Here is a 24,317-nt window from a genome sequence, read left to right on the forward strand (position 1 = left end):
ATTCACATATATAGATGTAATTTTGTTTCATTCCTGTGTGGGTATTTTTAGCATAAATAGAATCATACACTATGTACTGTTTTATGAATTGCTTTTTCATACAGCATATGTCTTGAAGATATTTTGATGCATTTGCAGAATACATCAAACTTATTTGTTTAGGTGGCAGTATATTCTACTGTTAGGATATTCACTTAACTTTCTTCCTACTGATGAAAATCTAAGGTTCTTTCCAGCTTTTCAATTATGTATAATGCCTCAGTTAACATTTATTGTTAAATGCACCTGTATGATTATTTTGGCAATGTAGATTTCTAGCAGTGACATTGTTCAGGCCAGGGAAATGCTCAAGTTTATTGTGGACTTCTGATAGGAGTTTGTCATGTTAGCCAAGGGCAAAATTAAGGCAGTAGGCTGAAGTGGACTCCAGGGACAGGCATTATGGGTGAGTATCCACATAACTTCTATATAGCATCTCATACTTTCTAAGGAGTCTTTACACAAATTATCTCAACCCATCTCTATAAGACGTTATATGGGAATGTTATTCTAATTTCATAGATGAAGAAACTGAGATCTAGGAAAATGAACAGATTTGTCCAGGATCAGTCCATGAATTAAAATCAGAGCTTTAACATTAGAAAAAAATTTCCATCCTTGTATTAAGGCTATTTCTAAAACCACACTGGTATAATAAATTGGATGTAAACAAATGTTTGGTTTGTGCTCAGCTGTTAACACGTTCATATATATAAATCTTTAGACATAGACAACATTGGGGCCGGCGTGTGGCTCACTTGGCTAATCCTCTGCCTGCGGCGCTGGCATCCCATATAGTCCCAGTTGCTCCTCTTACAGTCCAGCTCTCTGCTGTGGCCCGGGAAGGCAGTGGAGGATGGCCCAAGTGCTTGGGCACCTGCACCCGCGTCGGAGACCAGGAAGACGCACCTGGCTCCTGGCTTCGGATCAGCGTAGCTCCAGCCGTGGTGGCCATTTGGGGGGTGAACCAACGGAAGGAAGACCTTTCTCTCTGTCTCTCTCTCTCTCTCACTGTCTAACTCTATCTGTCAAAAAAAATTAAAATTACAAAAAGAGAAATAGACAACCTTAATCTGGTTAAGTATTGCAAGTTTTGAGGTCAGAAATGTACAAGGACAAGATGGAAAGTGTTTTTAAACTCAAGAGGCAGTATGATCAATGATTCTAGAGAAGTAAAGACTAAATAAATGAAGAGAAGAGCTCTATGTTAATAAAATAGAAAGAGGAATAAAAAAGACTAGAAAGGCAATTTGTATGGGAGAGTCCTACAAAAATTGGTCCAAACAACTGTGAAAGTGAATAATTCAGAATATATTCATTGTCTTGTGGAAGCAAGAGAAACCCAGGCTCAAACTTTTTGCTTAAAAACAGTTTTCTGCATAGAAGTGTGTTTTTTAAATTTAAAAGGAGAGAAATGACAAGTACTTAATCATCAGAAAATCCCAAGATGAGTCCTTCTTAAAGATAATTTACTCCAAGTAAAAGTTTTGCTGTTAAATATTACTTATGATTGAATAATAAATATCACTAGGTAAGAGAATTTTGAAGAGGGATGAGTAAGCTTCTTTGCAGAAATGAATACAGATACATGATCTTGATCACCTTTATGAGAGTAATGACAGAAGGAGGAGGAAACTATAATGATGTTTTGATAAACTTACGCAGGTGCCCTAACATTTATATGCAAGTTTCAACTAAGGATCCTACAAAGACTTAGATATCTCTTCTCAACAGTTGTAAAAGACAGCCTACCAACTCTCAACTCTTTTCACTTGGATAGTGCGTAATTATCAACCAATGGTAACTATTCTCCAGTTCTGACTATATAAATTGCAAATTAGATAAATTAGAATGGAATCAAAGATAAGCATTTATATTGAAAACAGTCTTTGAGGATGATTGTGTATCAATATCAACAGAAGCCTTCAAAAACATACAAGCTTTCTCCGGCACCCATGGTTATGAAAAAGAGAAAGGAAATGTGTCCCTTTAAGAAACATATTTTCTGAAACCTATATGGTTCTTAAGGAGAAAGTCTTGGATTATGAAAAATAGTTGGCAAGAGATTGCACCCCATTACTGCACACCACTGGGAGTTTGGGCTGGAATTTACAATTTTGGCTTAATCAGGACACTCAGTGTCCTGGCCACCCTGCATAAAAGATTGGCTGTGAACTTTGCCAAGGACTTATTCACATTTCAGCTGACAAAGATTTTTAATAATCATCCAACTTCCAAACCCACCATTCTGAGATTTTCTGCAACAGCCTACAGAAAACAAAAGCCTTTGTTTCATTTAGATTTCTTCTTTCACCAGTTCCAGCAAAGAGTCTCTTCTCTCTCTAGAGATTTTCAATAAATATGTAGTTCATAAGGAGAGCGAGGGAGCGGTTCAGTCTGTGACAGGAAGCAGAGAAACTATGACACCTTTGTAGGACTCTCAGCAGATGCTCACTGCACAGAGGGCTTGAAGGAACTATGAGATTGCTGTTGCTGTGGTAACCATGCATGCCTAAATGAACAACAAAATTAACAGTCTCTAACAGGTTTCTGAATTGTCACCGGGAGACAACCCTTCTCTTTACTGGGGAATGTGTAATGTCAATAGTGACCCCACTTGGACATAGCTCTCATGTTAAGAAAAATAGCAGACAAAATAGCAAACAAACAGAATAATTCTTATGTACTTGCCACAAAATTGTCCAAGCTAAGGACAGGGTCCAGGTCTTTCTGCTTCCATGCTGAAGTTAAGAGGCATCTTTCAAATTCCCAGGCCTTTTTATGGCTTCTATTTAATTTTGTTATGCTACTGCTTGTCTCCTATTGAGCTTTTTTTGTAAGCAGATAAGGCTTAGGGGGAGCAGAGGGAAAGCAGAACTAGATACAAAGAAGAAAAAGGTAAAATTAGCTATGGCCCATAATTGGACTCTGCTCAGCCTTGAAGAAGGCACAGTGCATGTTAATTAAGTAGATTAATATGTTATCGACTGAAGTGGCTATTCTAGATAGCAGGGATAAAGTTTAAAACTGGTAAGAATTTTTTTCTGAATTGAGGTTAGTTGAACCATTGCTCTGAATAATGGTATGAATTCTATCCTTACTGGAGATAGGGAATAGGAAAAAAAATCTTCTCAGGATGTTAAGTATTACTAAAAATTTATTGAACTAAGAAACTGAGTTCATGAGGGCTTTTCAAGAAATCGTCCAGTTACTGTTCTGTTTATTGAACTGTACAGTGAAAATATGCTTTTCAAATGAGTGTAACATTCTGATCCAATTTTAATCAGAAGTTTCATCCTTCTAAATGTTTACTATTACTATGTAAAAGGCTTGGAATGAAGAAAAATTTCTGGTTAAATAGTTTTCCAAAATTTTGGGCAAAGCCGACAAGGAGAATAGAAATTTTTGTCTTTCCTTACTTGGATATTTAAAGCCTGGTGTTAATGAACTGGGTCAATGCATAGGGTAGCTGGCTGAGAATGGAATCAGGTTGGCTTCACAGTCAGGCATCCTAATGACAGTCAATCCACTCAGAAGTATAGCCAAGTTTGCCAAAAATAGTGAGCAAAAACACATATAGAGCTCACTGCACACCCACCACAGCTTAGAGTATGCACATAGCTGGTAACAGATTGGAGATTTCATCTTCCTTTTAAAAAATGAAGATGCACCTATGCTTACAAACTTCATGTGATAAATGCTCAAAAAGTGCTCTGAATAGATACTTGAGAATATGAGCTACAGTCACACAAGTATTGCTCTTTATAACTTTACAATATCAGTCTGATAACATATCAGTTTTTCAAATAGTAAACTACATCATTACCCGAAAGCAAAGGTAAATACACACTTTAAATACTATCTTAAGAGATTATCTCAGAATCAGCCCTTAAGACTTCCTGGTCTGGCTGAAAGGCCCATGAGAGCATTTCAGACTTGGAAAGCCAAGACACTGTGGCAAAAAAAAAAAATGTTCTACATGAAGGATCTCTGTGAGACTCCAGTGGAAAGAAGTGGTCATCAAAGAAGGATGTACTTTTCTCTAAAGGGAGGAGAGAACTTCTACTTTTCTTATGGCGTTGTCCAAATACTGATGGAGTTTGTGGACTCAAAAGGCTTCCACAACCTAGGCAGCTCATTTCAAGAGCCTCAGGTAGTCACTGACGTCATACATAAGAGTGTTAATTGTTAACAACAAGAGTCACTGTGCACCAACTCCCTATGCAGGATATCTGTCCTCAATAAGTTGTATTGAGAGTTAACTGTAAAACCAGTTCTCAAACAGTTTTTTTTGTGTATGTACGTGTGTAAATTATTGAAATCTTTACATACAGAATTGGTCTTCTGTGTACAAAGTTAATTGAAAATGAATCTTAATGGAGAATGGGACTGGCAAGGGGAGAGGGAGGAGGAGGAGGGGTGGAAGTGTAGGTGGGAGGGACAGCTGATATGGTGGGAAGAATAACTATATTCCTAAAATCGTGCTTATTAAATTTGTAATCCTTAAAAATAAATTAAAAAAAAGAAAGTGACCCTAAAAAAAGAGGTTATGAGAGTTTCACATGAAAATAAAATTGTCATCCAAAAGTTCCTTCATGCTATGCTTTCAGTGTATCTCCCAAAAGTTCATATATTGGAAACTTAATCCCCAGTGCAACAGTGATTGGGAGCTGGGGTATATCGAGTCATGTTTAGTTCCTGAGGGCTCTGCTCTCATGAATAGATTAATGTTATCTTGGCAGTAGGTTAGTTTTTGTGACAGTAGATTTGTGATGAAAGGGACTCCTTTTGCTCTCTGGGTCTTTCACACATGTTTTTCTGCCCTTCTACCTTCCACCATGGGATGACACGGCAAGGACACTCTTTCCAGATTCTGGCACCTCAATGCTGACCTTTCCAGCCTTGAGAAATGTGAGAAACAAATTTCTTTTCCTTATAAATTAACCAATCAATGGTATTCTGTTATAGCAACACAAAACAGATTAAGATACTTCTCCCCACTTACCTCTCAATACAAACCTGTAATGGTTTTGGAGAGTGAGAGGGAGTCAGAGGCTGCAGCTGTGGTGGCACAGACAACAGGCAGGGAAGAGCAGTCTGGCTGGCCAACAAGGCAGCCAGCAAACCAGGGACCAACATCATAGTCTACCACTTATGACCCAACTGCCCAGCTAGCTAACTGGAGCTCCTCCACCATTACCAACTGAGGTTCTTCCAGTCCCCAGTCTGCCTGCCACAGCCATGGTGGCAGCCCCAGAAGGGGAACTGACATCTGTTTCCTTTGATTCTTTGGATTTGAAGATGGCTGTACAGTCAGTGCTGAAAGTTGTGCTATACCAGTCCCAAAGGGACAAATACCATATGTTCTCCCTGATCGGTGACAACTGACTCAAGACCAAAAAGGAAACCTCCTGAAGTGAAATGGACACTATGAGAAATGGTGACTTGATCAGCATAGCTCTGACTGCTAATGGACAACTTAATACATTATCCCTCATAGTATTTTTTTTTGTCTGTTCTACTTAATATGACTGGTTTAATTCTGTAATTATCACACAGTTATTCTTAAGTGTTGAAAATTAACTGAAATGTGATCCCTGTTAAACATAAGAGTGGGAATAAGAGAGGGAAGAGATGTATAATTTGGGACATGCTCGGGCTGACTTGCCCCAATTGGTAGAGTTGGAAACATACCAGGGGATTCCAATTCAATCCCATCAAGGTGGCATGTGCCAATGCCATCTCACTACTCCAAGTGATCAATTTCAGTTCACAATTGATCATAATAAAAGGACTAAGAGTCAAAGGGAGCACATAAACAAGTCTAGTATCTGCTAACACCAACCGATAGAATAAATAAAGGGGAGAGTGATCCAACATGGGAAGTGAGATACTCAGCAGACTCATAGAATGGCGGATGTCCTAAATAGCACTCTGGCCTCAGAATCAGCCCTAAAGGCACTCGGATCTGGCTGAAAAGCCCATGAGAGTATTTCAGGCATGGAAAGCCAAGACACTCTGGCAAAAAGATCTCTGTGAGTGAGATCCCAGTGGAAAGAACAGGTCTTCAAAGAGGGAGGTGCCTTTCTCTGAAGGGAGGAGAGAACCTCCACTTTGACTATGACCGTGTCTAAACAAGATAAGAGTCGGAGAACTCAAGGGGCTTCCATAGCCTTGGAAACTCATAACTGGTGCATAGGGAGATTACTGATGCCATAAACAGGAGTGTCAATTGGTAAAGTCAACAACAGGAGTCACTGTGCACTTACTCCTCATGTAGGATCTCGGTGCTTAACGTGCTGTACACTGAGGCTTAATGCTATAACGAGTACTCAAACAGTATATTTCACTTTGTGTTTCTATGGGGGTGCAAACGACTGAAATCTTTACTTAATGTACACTAAACTGATCTTCTGTAAAAAAAAAAAAAAAAAAAAAAAAAGAAAGAAATTTTCAATTCCCAACTTGACTCTCACTGGGATTAAACATGACAATAGGTCTGATCTGATTTCATCATCATTTTAAAAAAATCATCTATTATTTTTCACTTTATGTTTCTGTGTGGGAGCAAACTGTTGAAATACTTACTTAAGGTATACTAAGCTGATCTTCTGTATATTAAGATAATCGAAAATGAATCTTGATGTGAATGGAAGGGGAGAGGGAGTGGGAAAGGGGAGGGTTGTTGGTGGGAGGGACGGTATGGGGGGGGAAGCCATTGTAACCCATGAGTCGTACTTTGGAAATTTATATTCATTAAATAAAAGATAAAAAAAAAAAAAAGAAAAAAAAAAAAAGAAAACTCTCACATGTATCCAACTTCCTTGTAAAAGAAGCTGTGTGCTCTATCGTACAGAAGAAGGAAAGGGGGTTATTTGTTCTGCATTTGTTTCATCAAATCATGTAAAAGGCAATACACTCTTCTTTCTCATGCTAAAAATGGGGGGGGGGTGAGGACTCCCAGTAATGCTTTGTTTTTAATTTGAGTGTTGGCTATGAGTGTGATCAGAGGATAAAATATTTATTATCTGTACACTTACTTGCATGTCTCAGTATGTATACTGTATTTCAATAAAATGTTTTTAAAAGTAAAAAAAAAAAAAAAAAAAGAAAATGAATCTTGATGTGAATGGAAGGGGAGAGGGAGTGGGAAAGGGGAGGGTTGTTGGTGGGAGGGACGGTATGGGAGGGGAAGCCATTGTAACCCATGAGTCGTACTTTGGAAATTTATATTCATTAAATAAAAGATTAAAAAAAAAAAAAAAAAAAAAGAAAGTTGTGCTATAAAATACCACCAAGATTTCTCTAAATGAGCACTTTACTAACATACTGAAGAACAAACAGCTGATGCCAGGGAATATTTGGACTTCATTGCAGCAAGAGCAGCAGCTAGCTTGTGCCAGAAACAGAAGACTGGCCCAGCAGATGGAGAATAGACCCTCTGTCCAGGTAGCATTAAAATTTTAGCAGAGTTTAAAGTAGTGTCTGGGTGACGGTAACATCCAGGCACGGTTAGGTCAACTCATAGGAGCCCTGGCCAGGGGAGCAATTGGAGCTAAAGCCCTGCCCATAATTCAGAGAGGCTTCCCAGAGATGGACTACATGCGGATGTGCTACCAGAACCCTACCTAGAGGCAGGATTGTGCTCCAAGGTGGATGATCTGTGGCTCCCCAAATGGGCTCAAGAAGAGGTGATGTTCAAGGTTGTGGAGGTCCTAGGAGAGGGAGCCTAGGGCATTCAGCTATGGGTCATGGTGGAATTAGTGGTAGAGGCTGGAGTATGACAGGTCAAGGAAGAGGAGGCCTTGGAGGCAGAGGCTGTGGACAAGGGAGAGGTGCCCTTACTTACCCTGTATGGGCCAATGAGGAGCTAGACAACCAGTTGGATGCCTACATGTCAAAAGGTAAAGGACACCTGGATGCTGAGCTAGATGCCAACATGACTCAGATCCTGAAACTAGTGACTGAAGCCTGCCCACCAGCCTATGAGACTCTTATTAAAAGCCAGTACATCTATAAATAACTGAGATAACAGTTGAAAAGAAACCTTATTGATTCTGGAAGGACCTATCACCGATAGGCTGCAGACTTACCTGCTACCAGTTGTATATTTAGTGTGTTCTTTTTACTTTTTGATACTGTGTTTTATGAAACCCTTTTTGTCTTTGCAAAATAAGCCTGTAATACATATTCTAAAACGTATGTAGGTGATAATATACTATGACAATGGTATATATAATTTGTACTAAAAATCTTCCATTGTTCACGTCCATTTCTTTTTTTTTACTTTTTAATTTATATAAAGGGAACAAATTTCATATATTTCATATATGCAGGACAGGTGTTTTTAAAAGATTTATTTATTTGAAAGGCAGAGTTACAAGAGAGAGAGGGAGAGTCAGAGAGAGATCTTCCATACATTGTTTCACTCCCCAAATGGCTGCAACAGACAGGACTGGGCCAAACAGAAGACAGGAACCTGGAGTTTCTTTGAGGTCGCCCACAGGGGTGCAATGGTCCAAGGACTGGGGCCATCTTCTCCTGTTCTCCCAGGTGCATTAGCAGGGAGCCTGATCAGAAGTAGAGCAGCTGGGACTTGAACCAGTGCCCATACGGAATGCTGTCATTGCAAGCGATGGCCCAAACTGCTATATTATGACACCAACTCCCATATATACAGTTTTAAGGGCATAATGATACTTCCCACCGTGCCTTCTCTCCCTCACTCCTACCGTCCCTTCTCCTTTTCTTATTTTTCTTTTAATTTTTACAATGACATACTTCCAGTTTTATAACCACAAGTTTAACCCTCTACAAAATAAAGAATTCATCAAGTAGGAAGCAGAAAAACCACTGTTCCTCAAGTGAATAGACAAGGTTTATAAATAATAATCAAATCTCAAAATGTCAATCTCACTCATATACATTACATTTTTTGTACTCTGTATATTAATTACCACGAATCAGGGTACTGGTTACATGCATATATTCATTTGATGAAAGTTCATCATGTAGTATAAATTTTCTGAATGTACATCTGACTTCAATAAAAAGTTTTAAAACCATCTCTTGTTTCTGTACTGTTGATCTCATATGAATTATAAAAATAGTTATAGAGACAACACATCTATCCCTATAAATGTGAAAGTTAAAAGAGGTTTTGTACAATATTCATATTTCAAGTGCATCATCAAAAGATGTGGATGATAGCTCTGGTGGCTACTAACTAGCAGATGAATTTGAGCCTCTGTAGGCTTCCATCTTTTCTCTTGATTAAAAAATGTTGAGTGAGTTATAGTCCAGTGTCTTTTCCAGCAATATTATCTGATATTAGTTAATAAGTCAAATGAGAAATGAGGATCCTTTGGTGAATCTTTCTGTAAAGCAACAAGCCAATTCCTCATTTATCTCTTTTCTAACAATAATTTAATGGGGAAAGGGGGTAGCTGGAATGAGCAAAAGCCAAATTGAGTGATGGCTTTGACTCGTGACTAGGCCCTGTTCACCATAAGAAAACCTCAATCTAGTCATATAATTCTGGAGTCCCAGAAAAAGGAGAAGCTGCTGACCATTTCCTATATTAAAATATGAAATCAGTAAGATTGGGATTAACCTCTTCTTGCAAAAACAATTGTCCAGGGTTTTTAGAGGAGCTAAGTTCTGTCAAAGGATCATTTACTCCACAAACATTTACTGAGCTCCTGCTGAATGCCAAACTTCCCAGTGGCTACTGGGATAATAGGAGTGGCAACAGGAGCAGGCAGGATGCTGCCTTATTGGCCTCAGAAGCATGGGGGAGGAGGTGATACAGACAAATAAACAGGCAATTACAGAGTAGCTATATGATAAGTGCTATAAGGGGAGAAATAGGAGGTGTAATAGAAGCCAACACAAGAAGGGCACATAATCCACTAGGAAATATTTTGGAGCAAGTGATGTCTAAATAATGAGTAGGAATTAGCTACATAACCATGCTTAGCTCACATGCTAAGAGGCAGTGCAGACTAGAACAGGCTCTGGAGTAACATTACTGAGCTATAACTCCTGATGTTACCCCTTAATAGTTGTGTGAGCCTTGGTGAGGCTCTTAAACTTGCTAAGTCTCAGTTTCCTTATCTGTGATATGAGAATAATTATAGTACTCGTGGGTTGTTATAAATATTCAATGGGAGAATCCATGAAGTCCTGCTTAGCTCAAAGCCAAAGCACAAAATTATTGCCATTATTAATAGTGAGGCAGATGTGAGGAAAACAGATAATATTCCAGGCAGAAAACCTGTATAAAGATAAGGGGACAAGAATATGGCTTGAAAACAGTTCAGTACAACTGGAAGGAAGGAAGGGAGGAGGTGGTGAGCAGAGGCTAGGATGGAAGATGGGAACCAGAGGGCAAAATGATCTCTATACTGCATGGAAGGGTATGGAATTCATCATCCTGTAAAAATGAGGAGCACTGAGGTCTTCTAAAAGTGTAAGCTGCTCATTATCCACATTTGCCAGTAGAGGAGAAGTATGTTTCTTGCATAAAAAATATTTATTTTACCCCAGACCATTAAGGCTCTGTATCTACTAGCCAGTTTCCTCTACAGAGGATAAGGTCCCATTGGAATTCAATAACTCTCCAGCATCCAAGGATTCCTTTCCCTTGTTGAGTTGCAGATGCTGGATACTTGAATAATTGCAGTTAATTCAAGAGAGGTATTACCAAAATAATGTGGTTCAGCCTAAGAGACCCAGTTCAGAAAATTAACATAGTATATCTTTTCATAAGCCGTGAGCTACAATATCTAGCAGGCCTCTCTTGAGTCATTAAACTTGTTCTATTAGATTACTGAAAATCCCAGACAACTAACCCTGCTCTGGTTGGATTTTTTGTAGAATGCAGATCTCTTTTCTAGCAAAAGAAAAGCAAGTGTAAATCAGAGGAATAGAGTTTTCTGAAATGGGCGATACAAGTTACACTTTTCTGAGCTTTCTGTCTCTTTAAATCTGACCTCTAAGGGGAAGATTAATAAGAACAAACCAAGGCTTGTTGAGATTAATAATTATTAGTGTGAAGTCTGTAAGAAGTGAATGTGAGCACTGACATGATTTAGCATTCATAAATGATCTCAGAGAACAAGTAAGCAATGCATCTCCCATGTAGACAACCCTAAGTGCTTCTGGGTAGTTTAATGCCAAGGCAGCAAGAACCATTCATAACAGGAGTGAGAAGGAGAATGGTTGATGTGATATAAGTGTATTTGGAATAGAACAATCTTCCTTGTAAAAGAATGAACTACCAGTTAGAACGAAAAAAAAAAATGGCTCCTGGAATTACAATGTGGTTCTTGTTAGGCTATTAGAGCAGAAAAGTTGGAGTATCATCACTTAGGACACTGAAAGCAAAAGAGGAAAAAAAAAACCACCATTCTTCAGCCCTCTCAACCACATCCACTTCTGAAATGCCATGTGGTTCTTTGCTGCACACAAAGAAATAGAAAGCAGAACCTGCTGGCATTTTCACACATCTCCTATTTGTACACCAGACTCATTATAGTATTTTGAACATGGCACTCGGGCTTAAATATCAGCAACAAATTCCACTTTGTTCATTCATTTAAGGAGTGATTATTGCAAACCTGCTAAATACAAGGCGTCATTCTAATAACTGGGAGCAATCTCAATAAAATGGAGGTAGGTACACTGAGCTCAAAGTAATAAGAACCACTATATGATGTGTTTTGGGGTCATCCTACACATATTTAAAGGATATTATTGTCAATAAATCAAATGTGTAAGATCTATTTTTATTAATTTCATTCATTTGAAGGTTTAACCTGGATGGTGATCATTGTGGCTTTAATAACTGACAACTCCATTAATGCCCAGAGCCAGCAGCTGATATTGATCAGCAGGTCATACGGCAACAAGAAGATGGGAAGTTTCTGAAGAGGGCTGAACTCTGGGGCTTTTGTCAACAATGGATTTTAAGATGACAGACTTTTTTCTAATGGAGGAAGGTAGAAGAGAGAGTTTACATGGCTTCTGAATGAGATCTGCTATCATTTCTACTGCCTTTGTCCAAAAGCACTTGGTTTACGCTGCAACTGTTGCAAGGTGCAAAAGCCATGTTCTAAAAGGAATAAAACCCAGGCTCATTCTTAGGATGAAATAGCTGGCATCCCATCTCCTCCCAAGTCAGCTTACAAAATCCATTTACTATTTTAATTCCAATAACACCATCCTTCTCTTCCCTATTCAACTCCAGAAGGTACACCTTGGATTTATTTAGGAGATTAATTCTGCTTGCAGAAATGCCAGACCTCTCAACCCACATAATCAGAGTTCAAAGGAGAAGTCAGTAGTACAGCTGTAGGACTTTAGAGACAAATGTCTTTATGAGTGTGAAATTTTCATATCCTCTAAACTAGATGTACTCCAAGGAAACCAGGTATAGACAAAGTTTTTTTCTTTAAAGATTTAATTATTTATTTGAGTTACAGAGAGAGAGAGAAAGAGAGAGAGCTCTTCCATCTGTTGGTTCACTCCCCAAATAGCCACAATGGCAGTTGTTGGGCCAGGCCAAAGCCAGGAGCCTGGAACTCCATCCAGGTCTCCCATGTTGGTGGCAGGAGCCCAGCTATTTGGGTCATCTGCTGCTGCTATCCAAGGCACATTAGCAAGGATGATTGGAAGTAGAGCAGCCAGAACTCGACCCAGCACTCTTATGAGATGCCAGCATCGCAGGTGGTAGCTTAACCTGGTGCACCACAATACCACTCCCTAGACAAAGTTTTAATCTTGCTACTTAAAATACAAATCCCTTTTACTCTTTTATCAGTGTATGCACTAACACGAAAAACAAGTTTATTTTATTAGCTACTTTAGCAATTATCAATACCCAACTCTTCCTGAAACCTCTTCATTTTAATTTTTAAAGACTGATTGATTGATTGATTGATTGACTTGAAAGGCAGAGAAACAGAGAGAGGAGAGACAAAGATATCTTCCATCTGCTAGTTCACTCCCCAGATGGCTGCAACGGCCAGAGTTGGGCCAGACTGCAGCCAGGTGCTGGTCCCTGAAACCTCTTTAATTAATGTAAATAAGATATAGGCTTGCCCCATTCTCCTCGATTACATTTACTTTTGCCTCTGTATATGTTGGTTATGAGAGGAGCATATTTATACAGGTGTCTCTCATTTACCAGAATGCATTTAGCAGGGAATTGAGTTTCCAAATGTAATGAAATCATATTTCAGAATGGGAAAACATCTGGAGATCATATATTTAAAGAAAACTAAGACAATTATATGAAACAATTTTAAATATCAGCAATTAAATCAATGAAGAAGTATCTATTGGTTGTGTAGTTTGCGAATAACATCTCCCATTCTGTTGGTTGCCTCTTCACTTTCCTGACTGTTTCCTTTGCTGTAAAGAAACTTTTCAATTTGAGGTAATCCCATTTGTTTATCTTTGATTACCCATGCCTCTGGGGTCTTCTCCAGGAATTCTTCACCTGTTCCAATATCTTGGAGGGTTTCCCCTATGCTCTCAATTAGTTTCATGGTATCGTGGCACATCTCTAGTTCTTTGATCCATGTTAAGTGGATTTTTGTATAAGGTGTAAGGTAGGGGTCTTGCTTCTTACTTCTACATGTGGACATCCAGTTTTCCCAGCACCATTTGTTGAAGAGGCTGTTCCAGGGCTTGGTTTTAGGTCCTTTGTCGAATATGAGTTGGTTATAGATGTTTGGATTGATCTTCGGTGTTTCTATTCTGTTCCATTGGTCTATCCATCTGTTTTTGTACCAGTACCAGGCTGTTTTGATTATAACTGCCCTGTAGTATGTCTTGAAGTCTGGAATTGTGATGCCTCCAGCTTTGTTTTTATTATAAAGGATTGCTTTAGCTGTTCTTGGTCTCCTGTTTCTCCATATGAATTTCAGCATCATTTTTTCTAGGTCTTTGAAGAATGACTTTGGTATTTTGATTGGAATTGCATTAAACTTGTAAATTGCTTTTGGGAGAATGGATATTTTGATGATATTGATTCTTCCAATCCATGAGCATGGCAGGTTTTTCCATTTTTTTGTGTCGTCTACTATTTCTTTCTTTAGTGTTTTGTAATTTTCATCATAGAGGTCTTTGACACCCTTGGTTAAATTTATTCCAAGGTACTTTATTGTTTTTGTGGCTATTGTGAATGGGATTGATCTTAGTAGTTCTTCCTCGGCCACGGCATTATCTGTGTATACAAAGGCTGTTGATTTCTGAGCATTGACTTTGTATCCTGCTACTTTACCAAACTCTTCTATGAGTTCCAATAGTCTCTTTTAGGAATTTATTGGGTCACCTATATATAGTATCATGTCATCTGCAAATAGGGATAGTTTAACTTCCTCCTTTCCCATTTGTATCCCTTTAATTTCAGATAAAGGATTAACAACTAGAATCTATAAACACCACAGAATCAAAACAAACAACCCAATAAAAAGATGGGCCAAGGAGCTTAACAGACATTTTTCAAAAGAGGAAATCCAAATGGCTAACAAACACATGAAAAAATGCTCAGGATCACCTAGCCGTCAGGGAAATGCAGGTCAAAACCACAATGAGGTTTCACCTCACTCTGGTTAGATTGGCTTACATACAGAAATCAACCAACAACAGATGCTGGCAAGGATGTGGGGAAAAAGGGACACTAATCCACTGTTGGTGGGAATGCAAACTGGTAAAGCCAATATGGAAGAGAGTTTAGAGAGTCCTCAGAAACCTGAATGTAGCACTACCACAGGACCCAGCCATCTCACTCCTTGGAATTTACCCAAATGGAATTAAAGGGGAGAAAAAAAGAGCCATTTGCACCTCAATATTTGTTGCAGCTCAAGTCACAATAGCTAAGACATGGAATCAACCTAAATGTCCATCAGCGGATGACTGAATAAAGAAACTATGGGATATGTACTCTATGGAACACTATACAGCAGTAAAAAACAATGAAATCCAGGCATTTACAACAAAATGGAGGAAGCTGGAAAATATCATGCTGAGTGAAATAAGCTAGTCCAAAAGGGACAAATATCATATGTTCTCCCTGATCGATGGCAACTAAATGAGCATCTAAAATGATACCCATTGAAGTGAAATGGACACTATGAGAGACAATGACATGATCAGCCCTTGTCTAGACTGTTGAGGAACAACTTACTATTTTATTTCTTTTAGTATTTTTGTTGTTGTTGTTGCTCGGTTTGTTCTACTTAATACCACTGGTTGAACTCTGTAATCAATACACAATCATTCTTAGGCGTTTAAAAATTAACAGAAAAGTGATCTCTGTTAAGCATAGGAGTAGGAATAATAGAGGGAGGAGATAAATCGCTTGGCACAGGCTCACTCGGACTTACCTCCAATGGTGGAACTAGAAATGTGCCAGGGGATTTCAACTCAATCTTCTCAAGGAGGCATGTACCAATGCCAGCACACTTGGTAAAGTGATAAGTATAAGTACACAACCAATCAAAAAAGATAGGGTAAGTGATGAAGAGATTTTACAAACAAGACCAGTGTAAGCAAATAATGAAGGATAAAATTAAAAGGGAGAGAATGATCCTGCGGGGGAAGCAGGACACACAGCAGACTCATAGAATGGTAAACGCCCAAAACAGCACTCCGGCCTCAGAATCAACCCTTGGTTCATTCGGATCTGTCTAAAAGGCCCATGAGAGTCTCACAGGCATGGAAAGCCACAACACGGTGGCAAAAACAATCTAAATGAAAGATCCTGGTGAACAAGACCCCAGCGGAAGAAACAGGCCATCAAGGAGAGAGGCGCCTTTCTCCGAAGGGAGGAAGAAACCTCCACTGTGATATGGCCTTGACTAAACAAGTTCAGAGTTGGTGAACTCAAGGGGCTTCCTTAGCCTAGACAGCTCATAGCAAGAGTCTCGGGTGATTGCTCACATCAAAAATAAGAGTGCCAATTGTTAAATCAACAACGAGAGTCACTTGGTACAGGCTCCCCACATAGGATCTCTGTCCTTCATGTGTTTTACTATGAAACTTAAAAACAACATTACTAGTCAAACAATACCCTATACTTTGTGCGGTTGTGTGGGTGCAGTCTGTTGAAATCCTTGCTTAGTGTATACTAAGTTGATCTTCTGTATATGAAGGTAATTGAAAATGAAACTCGATGAAGGGTGGGATGGGAGAGGGAGTGGGAGAGGGGAGGGCCGCGGGAGGGAGGGAGGTTGGGGGGGGGGGAACCACAACAATACAAAAGTTGCATTTTGTAAATTCACATTTATTAAATAATAAAAAAAGAAGTATCTATTGGACTTTTAATGTAACAAGGTAGGTTGCTAGATGTTGTACAAACATTAAAAACAACTTAAGATATAACTCCCATCTTTTTTTCTTTATTTTTTTTAACTTTTATTTAATGAATATAAATTTCCAAAGTACAGCTTATGGATTATAATGGCTTCTCCCCCCCCATAACTTCCCTCCCACCCAAAACCCTCCCCTTTCCCTCTCCCTCCCCCCTTCCATTCACATCAAGATTCATTTTCAATTCTCTTTATATACAGAAGATCAGTTTAGCATATATTAAGTAAAGATTTCAACAGTTTGCACCCACATAGAAACACAAAGTGAAAAATACTGTTTGAGTACTCGTTATAGCATTAAATCACAATGTACAGCACACTAAGGACAGAGATCCTACATGAGGAGTAAGTGCACAGTGACTCCTGTTGTTGACTTAACAAATTGACACTCTTGTTTATGGTATCAGTAATCACCCTAGGCTCTTGTCATGAGTCGCCAAGGCTATGGAAGCCTTTTGAGTTCACCAACTCTGATCATATTTAGACAAGGTCGTAGTCAAAGTGGAAGGTCTCTCCTCCCTTCAGAGAAAGGTACCTCCTTCTTTGATGACCTGTTCTTTTCACTGGGATCTCACTTGTGGAGATCTTTCATTTAGGGTTTCTTTTTTTTTTTTGCCAGAGTGTTTTGGCTTTCCATGCCTGAAATACTCTCATGGGCTTTTCAGCCAGATCCGTGTGCCTTAAGGGCTGATTCTGAGGCCAGAGTGCTGTTTAGGACATCTGCCATTCTATGGGTCTGCTGTGTATCTTGCTTCCCATGTTGGATCGTTCTCTCCCTTTTTTATTCTATCAGCTAGTATTTGCAGACACTAGTCTTGTTTATGTGCTCCCTTTGACTCTTAGTCCTATCATTAAGATCAATTGTGAACAGAAATTGATCACGGGGCTAGTGAGATGGCATTGGTACATGCCACCTTGATGGGATTGAATTGGAATCCCCTGGTATATTTCTAACTCTACCGTTTGAGGTAAGTCAACTTGAGCATGTCCCGAATTGCACATCTCTTCCCTCTCTTATTCCCACTCTTATATTTAACAGCGATCACTTTTCAGTTAACTCCCATCTTCAGAACCATCTAATATAGTTGGGAAGTTTTGAAATATACATAGATTAAAAATGAAATATCAGAAGAGTACCAAGATGTCTGCTAAGTCCAAAGAGGTTAAGGGATGAAAAATAATGAGTATAAATCTTATATTTTATTTCAAAGGATTTGGTACTGCTGGAAAGTCACTAAGTCTTCAAAAATTTCCACATTTCGGTTAGAATCACTTTGTAAAGCATGGTAGACTGCTAAGAGTTTCAGTTTTGTGTTATGCTTTGGTATTTTCAATTTTATACTTTATTCTAAATATAGCATGACATTTTTAAAATACAAACTCCCCTAGATAAGCCTTGAATATGATTGTTTTTAAAGAGGGCTTCAATTAATTATGTTTTGTTCAAATCAAAATTCAAGGGATTTCTTTTAAGGGTACTTGAGTTGAGTATTACTTTCTCTGGGTTCTCTGAAATCTAGAGTTGGAGCTACAGAATTACAAACATATTCTGCACTTAATAAATGGATAAAAATGTTTTTCTGGAAAATCAGAAATTCCATTTTGTCAATGTCTCAGTTAACAACTGAACTTTCAACTCCAATTGAAACAAAATAGAAAATAGAAAGCTTAATTTTTAATCCAAGTAACTCCTAAACTTGAGCTTTGAAATGTCATAGTTTAGGATTCTTAATGTTCTCTCTTTCTCTTCATCTATAATACATACAAAATCCAGAAAGGTGCAACACTTAGAAAACACATCAACTTCAAAGCTAGACATCTGGATTCCAACTGCAGAGGAAGAAAGAGAATGTTTTGGAGAATCACTAGGGATCTGCCTGTTGTTATTGCTTTAAATCAGTTTGAGCACATGCTGCATGTTAAGTAAGTTGTTTGCCTGGTCTGTGGTATCTTTTATAAATAAACATAAAACTATAATCTTAAATGCATGGTGAGAATCCAAATAATTGCTTTTAGTTTATAATTGGGAGTCAGCTGTGTCTCAAAACAGTGAGTATGAAAGCTTCTCTGGAGAGGACACACTACATGCATGCAAAATAATAAGGGTGAAGCAAAGCAAGGAATTGCACCTGTGGTCATTCCTGCATTGTGTTCAAGCATTTGTTTCATCCTTCTGGAGTTCCCAGAAATACAGACCAAGATGGTCGGGTTTAGAAAACACAAGATCAAGTCTTATGTTGCTAAAATTGAAATTAAATTGTCCCCAAACTATCCAACTTCACACCTACACATACAAATTACAACATCATAGTTCAAAACTTCTAAATCTAATTACTGTGTCCATATGAAGGTTATAATGCACCCCATACTTGATTATTCAAAGACTAATTATCTAGGCCAGGCACTTAAGCTTGTCCCTATTCCCTTGGTTTTCTGCCATTTGGCTATTTTAAGGTTCACTGGCCTTTTGATACTCAGGACAAAGGAAATGAAAGAAGAGTAAACTCAAATCAACAAAGCTCAACTTCTCACATGGGCTACTAAAAATTATGGGATAGGTTCAGGCATTGCGGAGCAGCAAGTTAAGCTTCCACATATAACACTGGCATTCTATGTAAGAATGCTCTTCGAGTCCCAGCTGCTCTGTTTCCAATTCAACTTCCTGCTTATGCAGGAACTTCCTACTAACTTCTACTTGGGCAGTAGAAAACAGCCCAAGTACTTGGGTCTCTGTCACCCATGTGAGAGACTTGAATGGAGTTCTTTGCTTCTGACTTCAGCTTGGTGCAGACCTGGCTGCTGTAGCCATTTGGGGAATGAAACTGCAGACAGTCTCTCTCTCTTTCTCTCTCTCTCTCTCTCTCTTCTCCCATCACTCTGTCATTCAAACAAATTTGCAAAAATTATGGGATAGAGGAAACAGATGAAATGAATAGTTAACCTGAATATTGGAGTTCTCTATTTATTTGATTTATTCAGAATGCTCCCTCCCTCTCTATGATGACAAGCTGATCAGATATCTTGAATTAAGTAAGATAGAACTTGACTTTGATTTTTGACCTTTTTGTTGTTTCATTTTGTTGATTAAATTTGTCCCTCAGTTCTTCCCTTGGCTTTCCTTCCCTTTTTCCTTTCTCCTATTCATAGCAATTACATTTATTCCCTAAATGATAGTCCTTTTATTTCTGCCTGTGAAAAGAAATCCTCAGGATTTCCAGACTTTCTCAGTAGACTTTTTTATTTAAAAGATTTATTTATTTATTTGAAAGTCAGAGTTACACAGAGAGAGGAAAGGCAGAGAGAGAGATCTTGCATCCACTGGTTCACTCCGCAGATGGCCGCAACAGCTAGAGCTGAGCCAATCCAAAGCCAGGAGCCAGGAGCTTTTTCCGGGTCTCCCATGTGGTGGTGCAGGGGCTCAAGGACTTGGGCCATCTTCTACTGCTTTCCCAGGCCATAGCAGAGAGCTGGATTGGAAGTGGAGCAGCTGGGACTTAACTGGAGCCCATATGGGATGCCGGCACTGCAGGTGGCAGCTTTACCCATTACACCACAGCACCAGCCCCTCCCAGTAGACTTTTAACTCTGCTAGTTTTGCCAAGTTAGATATCCCAGCACCATATGCTACTACATGAGAGGCTGAAATGCAGCCCTAGGCCCATCTAACAATTTCATTGTCCTTAAACTCCTACCTGAAATCTTACTGTTTTAGTACTGAAGTAACTGTTTAAGGTGACCCATTACATATCCACACAGCTCTCCTCTAACCCCACACTTACTATGTTCTTTTGTAAATGACAACATCCTTGCCAATAGGATATAAATCAAAGCATTACTTTCTTCTGTACTTCCTTCCTCTCCATTGGTTGTTCACCAAAGTCACAACAGTTTCCTGCAGCTCAGAATGTCAAGGATTTAATCAAAATCTCAGACCACAGGGAGAGAGTCCCCAGGGAAGAATATGCCCATGAATAAGCCCCCAAAACTCATAGGATTAATCTTCCATTAGCTCTGTGGGGGCACCAAAACCCTTATTAAGCGTGTAATCTTCTGTACAACATTAGAAACTACAGGCTCCTAGACACAGACCCAAACTGAAGGATAATGACAAGCTGTTCACCTCCCACTCCACCAAAGACTAAAAGGTGCACCACAGTTCTGGGATAATGAGGAAAGATTAGAATTCCAGGTACAGCTTACAGGCTTATATTTTATTACAGCATAGTCTTTTCTAGTCTGGGCTGTGTGATGTGATGTTTTATATCATTTTATGACTCACATACATATATATCTATGGTTAACCCTCAGTATCCACAGGGGATTGGTTTCAAGATCCCCTGTGGATGCCAAATTCTATAAATTCCTCAATTCCATCATATAAAGTGGCATAGTAGTTGTATATAACCTATGCACATCCTTCTGTATTCCTTAAATCAACCTTAGGTTACTCACAATACCTAATACAATGTAAATACTAAGTAAACAATTGTTATACTCAATTGTTTAGGGAATAATGGCAAGAAAAGAAAGTTTATACATTTTCAGTCCAGATAAAAGCATTTTTCAAATAGTTTCAATCTGCAATTAGTTGAATCTGTAAATGTGGAATCCCCTATAGAGAGCTGACCATCCATATCTACATCTAACAGATATTAAGTGTTTTATGTGCATTATCTCTAATCATTACAGCAAAGTTGACATAGGTACTGTTAATAATATCTTTCACATATGAGAAACCAAGGATTAACCTGCCAGGAAACAGCAGATCAGACTTCACACCCAGAAAGTCTGACTCCAGAGTCCAGGCTCATGCTACTACATTATTTCATCACCTTAACCCCAGGATTTTTGCCTATTTTTCTAGTCTTATACCACCATTTTTCTTATATCTCAAGCTGTCACCAATTGGATTCTGTTATGAGTCAGCTTGAAGGCAAGCCCTGTCTGTGCTAATATCTTCTCATTCCTGAGTAACTGATCAGCCTTCCACTTAAGACCACTCTAATTCTATCCAGGCCCTGCCCATGGAGATTATAGCTCCTTCTCAGGATTCCCCAACCCAGCCAGGTCCCCATTAACAAGACTCCTTTCCAGGTCACTTTTTATGTAGATTACCATGAAGAGCAAGGGGAGAGAAATTCAAGTATCAACTACAGACTCATAAATGACATAGGGGAACATAGCTTACTAAGAAATATAAATAAGGATTAAAATAAGTAGAAAGGTGGATACCAGTAACAAGAGGCCATTAAATAATAAAATACAGCAGTAATTGATACAGCAATAAAATAAAATACTATGTTACCTATATATTCCTCAAAGACACAAGGTAGACGTGAACACATGGAATAATATCCTCTATTCTTGGATAGGATGATTCACCATCATAATTATGTTGGCTTTTTCTAAGTTGATTGATATATTTAACTCAATCTCAACAAGAATACCAACAAATTTTCCATGGAATTAGGCAAGTTGAAACCAAATTTCATATGCAAAATAAAGCAAGAAAGAATAGCTAGAAAAAATATTGAAAAGGAGAAATTACAATGGTGGAGTAGGGAAGCCTATAAATTTGTATTTAACCAACAGGCTAGATAAAGGCTTTTAACTCTGATTCAAAACCCAGTTGTAGGAAACTGGTGCAGTTTTAGCCAGGTGGCAGCATGGCCCAGCTACCTGAGCCAGGCTCCACCCCCATCCTAAAGGGATTGGATGCTTCTGCTTCCCTGCCTGCCCACAGGCAAAGTTTTAAAAGGGCCTGTTCCTGAACACAAGCTCGCTCGCTCTCTCGCTCTCTCGCTCTCTCGCTCTCTCTCTCTCTCTCTCTCTCTTTCTTTTTTTTTTTAGAGGCAGAGCGGACAGTGAGAGAGACAGAGAGAAAGGTCTTCCTCTTTGCCATTGGTTCACCCTCCAATGGCCGCCGCGGCCAGCGTGCTACGGCTGGCGCATCGTGCTGAGCAGAAGCCGGGAGCCAGGTGCTTCTCCTGGTCTCCCATGGGGTGCAGGGCCCAAGCACTTGGGCCATTCTCCAGGGCACTCCCGGGCCAAATAGCAGAGAGCTGGCCTGGAAGAGGGGCAACTGAGACAGAATCCGGCGCCCCGACCGGGACTAGAACCCTGTGTGCCAGTGCTGCAAGGCGCAGGATTAGCCTAGTGAGCCGCGGCACCGGCCAACACGTGCTCTCTTGATCCTTCTCTCCTGCGCTCTCTTGGCCTCTCTTGGCTTCTCTCCTCTCATCTCTCTTCTCCCTCCTCTCTGTCTCTCTCTCTTGTATTCTCCTTCTCTTTTTCCTTTGCCGCCCCTTTCACTCCAGTCTGTAGGGTGTTCCCCAATAAACCCTTTCCCTTAAAAAAAAAAAGGTTGTAATGAAAGATTAACAAATTTAACTATAAAATGTAAAAAAAAATGTATACGGGAAAAGAAAAAAATATCCACAACAAAGTTGAAAGATTTTTACAAACTAGGGAAAAATATTTCCAACATATACCACAGACAAAAGGCTAATATCTCTAATATATTAAAGACTTTTAAACATCAAAGAGAGAGAAGACCAAAAGCCCAATGGGATAATAGGAAAACAACATGAACAGACAATAACACACACATATACAATCTAAAGTAGCCCTTAAACATATATGGAAAGTGGTCAATCTCACTCATAATGAAAAGAATACAATTTAAAACACTGAGGTACTATTTCCCATTTATTTGGTAAAAATTTGAGAGATTGGTGACTTACTGTCTTGGCAAGACTGAACAAGCACTTTTATACATCACTTGTGCAAAGGCATCCTGATAGAAATGTCTAGGAGGAGAATTTGACCATATCTAACAAGTCACATAGGAACATACCTTTTGAATCAGCAATCTCACTTTCAGGAATGTAACCTGAACATGCATCTCCAAAATATACTAAAAAGATATTTTTCAAAATTATTCATTGGAGTATTATAATCACAAAATACTGAAGGCATTCCATATGCTCATACATAAGAGAACAGTTGAATTAACTATTATACATTGACACAGTAGAATACTGCCTTCCACGTAAATGCAAAAAAAAATGAGGAAGAGCTCTACAAACTGATACAGAGTAATTTCCAGAATTATTATTAAGGGGAAGCTGAAAAACACTAGCTATAGTATGTTACCTTTATTAAGTAAGAGACAAATATAATAAAATATATGCCTGATCATTTGTGCAAAAGAAAGAGTAGTAACTAGTAGTAGCATGGTCACTTCCTAGTTGCAGATGAGAATGGGTGGTGGGGTTAATGAGAAAGAGTAGTAAAGAGAACAGGAAACACATTTATCTGAATACACCTTTTTTTGTGTGTGTGTGCATATATACATTATAATATATAATATATATTGTTATATATTATTATATTATAATATAATAAAATATTACTTAAGAAGTAGAGTTACAGGGGCCGGCGGCATGGCTCACTTGGTTAATCCTCCACCTGGGGCGCCAGCATCCCATATGGGCGCCAGTTCTAGTCCTGGCTGCTCCTCTTCTAGTCCAGCTCTCTGCTGTGTCCCGGGAAGGCAGTGGAGGATGGCCCAAGTGCTTGGGCCCCTGCACCGGCATGGGAGACCAGGAAGAAGCACCTGGCTCCTGGCTTCAGATCTGCGCAGTGCTGGCCCTAGCGGCCATTTGGGGAGGGAACCAACAGAAGGAAGACCTTTCTTTCTGTCTCTCTTTCTCACTGTCTAACTCTATCTGTCAAATAAATAAAAAATAAATTTAAAAAAAGAGGTAGAGTTACAGAGAGAGGTAAAGTTACATGATAACAAAGTTTGTAGATGATAAGAACCTGGTTTCCCATTGTCAGAGAAAAGTAGTTACAAATTAGGAAAGGAGAAAGCCCAGAGCAAACCCTGTGGTATTA

At 39.0% G+C, this 24,317-nt stretch overlaps 1 protein-coding gene and 1 pseudogene across 5 annotated transcripts in view; one reads left to right on the forward strand and one right to left on the reverse strand.

The window, feature by feature from the left end:
- Positions 1-8,007, forward strand: part of LOC127491355 (chromatin target of PRMT1 protein pseudogene) — a 29,151-nt pseudogene extending 21,144 nt beyond the window's left edge.
- CES5A (carboxylesterase 5A) overlaps positions 1-24,317 on the reverse strand; it is a 388,742-nt gene that overhangs the window by 286,059 nt on the left and 78,366 nt on the right. The window lies entirely within an intron of this gene.

This window comes from Oryctolagus cuniculus, chromosome 18 (genome assembly GCF_051225735.1).
Source record: "Oryctolagus cuniculus isolate XC-2025 breed Fujian yellow rabbit chromosome 18, ASM5122573v1, whole genome shotgun sequence".
Lineage (NCBI taxonomy): Eukaryota > Metazoa > Chordata > Mammalia > Lagomorpha > Leporidae > Oryctolagus > Oryctolagus cuniculus.